We start from the raw sequence: 3,467 nt of genomic DNA on the forward strand, positions 1-3,467 counted from the left end.
CAAAATGGAATGTCTGAGTCAGTGAGTGCTTGGTCATGTCCAGTTCTTTGCGACACTGTGGACTGCAGCCTGCCAGGTTCCTCTACCCCTGGGACTTTCCAGGCAAGAATACTGGAGCAGGATGCAGTTTCCTTCTCCAAGGGATCTTCCTGATTCAGGGATCAATTGAGCCCATATCTTTGGTGTCTCCTGCATTGACAGGCAGATTCTTTACCACTGAGCCATCTGGCTAGCCCTTTCTTAATCAAAGGAATGGTATGTTTTAACTATTTATTTTAATTAATTTATTGATTTGGCTGTACGGGTTCTTGTTTGCAGCAGTGGGATCTTTCAGTTATGGCATGTGAGCTCCTAGTTGTGAGATCTAGTTCCCTGACTATGGATTGAACCCGGGCCCTCTGCCCTGGGAGCACAGAGTCTTAGTCACTGGATCACCAGGGATATCCCTTGAGGAATGGTATTTTAAAACTTAGATTTTATGGCAAATTCCCTGGTGGTCCAGTGGTTAGGACTTCACACTTTTACAGTGAAGGCTCCAGGTTCAATCCTTGGTCAGGGAATTAAGATCCTACAGGATACACACAGCCAAAAACTTTTTTAAAAAAATTAGGTTTTATTAAGTGTGAAGGAATGCCAGAAAGACTTTTTAGCAGGGCAGTGACAGGATCTGGATGTGTTTTCAAAGAACCACTCTGAACTTGTGGGGCTTGATTTACTTCTGAGGTGGAAACAAATAGATTTTGCTGATGTAATTTCTGTAGTTACACAAGTATTAGCAAATATCCCTCCTTTGTTATTTGGTTGGAGATATTAAATGCTCTTTCCTTGGAGTATTCATGTCCCTGAAGCTTGGAGACAAGAGGGTCAAGATTCCAATGGAGGAAGGTCCAGCACAATTTGCAGTCTAAGGGATCATCCAGCCTATAAGTGACAACCTTCAATAGACCTGACCAACTGAATCTTAACTTCTTACTTTGCTGCTAATTCTTAGCTTCTGGATGGTCCTTCCTTTTATTGACTGGTTCTCAGTTGTCATAGGCCCTACTTTCCTGACCAACTTCCCATCCAGCCAGAAATCATACAATAGTTGGGTCTCTCTGAGCTCCCAATCCAGACACCAGGAGTCCATATCTCTTTCTATTTATTGGTGCTGGACATTGGAAGACAGTAGCCATATCACATTGCCAAGAGCCTAAATCATCTAAAATGTTACATACAAGCAACTTAAACTGTGTGAGTTGGTAGCAAATATTCAACATTACCATGTCACTCAAATGTTAGATAATGTTACTTTAATAGCTGGAGGAGATGCTATACATGTTCAAGAGCGAATGTCAGTCAAAGTGCCAGGACATCTATTCCTACAGACTGACCTCAATACTAGCTGCCATTCCAGCCATGTTTTTTCAGTTACTTCCAGCTATAAGCCCATTTCAATAATTATGTGCACTTTCAGGTCTTAAAAAATCCAGTGCAGTCTAAAGTACATATTTAGGGACTTGCCTGGTTGTCCAGTGGCTAAGACTCTGAGCTCCCAATGCAGGGGGCCTGGGTTCAATCCCTGGTCTGGGAACTAAGATTCCCACATGCCAAAATTAAGACCCAGCACAGAATAAATAAATATTAAAAAAATAAATTACACATTTAGTCACATATCCTGTTCAAAGCCTTTCTCCTCTTCCTCGTTTAGCTTTGTTTAACTATACATCCCTTCAGTGATTCTCACCTCCTGGTGTTCATACCTTCGTGCAACCCCCTCCCACATGAATTTCAAGGGTGATACTTTGGCTTCTGACTGGCTCTTTCTTTTTTGAAATGGCAACCCCCTCCAGTATTCTTACCTGGAGAATCCCATAGACAGAGAAGCCTGACAGACTACAGTCCATGGGGCCGCAAGAGTCAGATATGACTTAGCAACTAAACTACTACTGCTACTAGCTCTGGGAATACCAGCAACCCTGTTTTGAATACACTCAAGCAACCTTATGAAGAGTTCCATGTGGCAAAGAACTGAGGCCTCCTGCTATCAACCAGCCTCAGCTCACCAGACACATTAGTGAGACACCTTGGAAGTAGATTCTCCAGACCCAGTCAAGCCTTCAGATAACTGCAGCCCCTGCCAACATCTAGACTATAATATCTTGAGAAACCCTGAGCCAGTCACACACAAATAAGCCACTCCCTGAGAACCGACCATAAAGAATGTTGAGCACTGAAAAATTGATGCTTTCAAACTGTGGTGCTAGAGAAGACCCTTGAGAGTCCTTTAGACAGCAAGGAGATCAAACCAGTCAATCCTAAGGGAGATCAACCCTGAATATTCATTGGAAAGACATGCTGAAGCTAAAGTTCCAGTACTTTGGCCACCTGATACAAACAGCTGATTCATTAGAAAAGAATCTGATGCTGGGAAAGATTGAGGGCAAGAGGAGAAAGGGATGACAGACGATGAGATGGTTGAATGACATCACTGACTCAGTAGACATGAGTTTGAACAGGGGAAGCTTGGTGTGCTGCAATACATGGGATTGCAAAGAGTCAGCTTAGCATCTGAGCAACAACAGCAAAGCCGCTCTCAGATTCCTGATCCACAGAAACTGTAAGGCTGCCAGGGCTAATGCCATGACAGGCAGCCTAGATTAGGAGTGGGCCTGGTTTTCCAGGGTAACATGATTATCAGGCCACCTGGAGCCAGCCAATCAACATGCGCCTAGTAAGAAAGAGGGAACCTATCAGGGAAAAGCTGAAAAGCCCGCAAACATCCAAGTTTGAAAAAAAGCCCACGAAGGTTTGGGCCAATAAGATTGCTTTGCAAACATGGAACCAATCCGCTTAAGCCAGCTACCAACTGTTTATGCACACCCTATAAATTTGGGTAACAGCATGGGCTCAGCGCTTTCTGACCCCGCACCACTGCATTGGTTGCAGCAGAAGCCCTGGCTCGAGTCAGTAATAAACTTCCCTTTTTGCGAATTGCATTGTCTTGGAAGCCTTCTCTCTTCCCACTCAGGGATTCGGACATCGGGCAAAACATTTGAGGGCTTGTCCGGGATCCCTTGACAGGGAGAAGAGAACACTTACAGGACAGAGGGGAAGGATAAACAATAGCACCGGTGCTCAGGCAGGACAGGAAAGTCCAGTGTAAATCAGAGGCCCTGCTGAGAAGCAGGAAGGTATCTGGCACAGGAGAAAGCTTTCTATAAAAGGGGGAACGGATTGGACATTCCAGCCAGCGCAAGACCGAGGCCAGTGAGCGCGCTGGAAGGCAGCCGGCTCTGCGGTAAGGAGAGTTCCTCTCCTGATTCCGAGTCTGGTGAACAGTGGACGCCATTTGGTAAGGTAAACCTTGTACCTGGAGGCAAGAGGACTCAGGGGCCCGAAAACCCAGCGCTGTGTTGTCGGCCGACATTTGTCTATCCATGTGTTTGTCTACGACTCTCCATGTTTGTGTGTGTGCCGGCATTGTC

General features: G+C 45.2%; 1 non-coding gene across 1 annotated transcript; it reads left to right on the forward strand.

The window, feature by feature from the left end:
* The first annotated feature begins 487 nt into the window (after positions 1–487).
* On the forward strand, positions 488–560 carry TRNAK-UUU. The gene has a single exon. It is a non-coding gene; the product is annotated as a tRNA-Lys (tRNA).
* The last annotated feature ends 2,907 nt before the right edge of the window (positions 561–3,467 follow it).

The sequence above is a fragment of the Cervus canadensis genome, chromosome 3 (genome assembly GCF_019320065.1).
Source record: "Cervus canadensis isolate Bull #8, Minnesota chromosome 3, ASM1932006v1, whole genome shotgun sequence".
In the NCBI taxonomy this organism is placed as follows: Eukaryota; Metazoa; Chordata; class Mammalia; order Artiodactyla; family Cervidae; genus Cervus; species Cervus canadensis.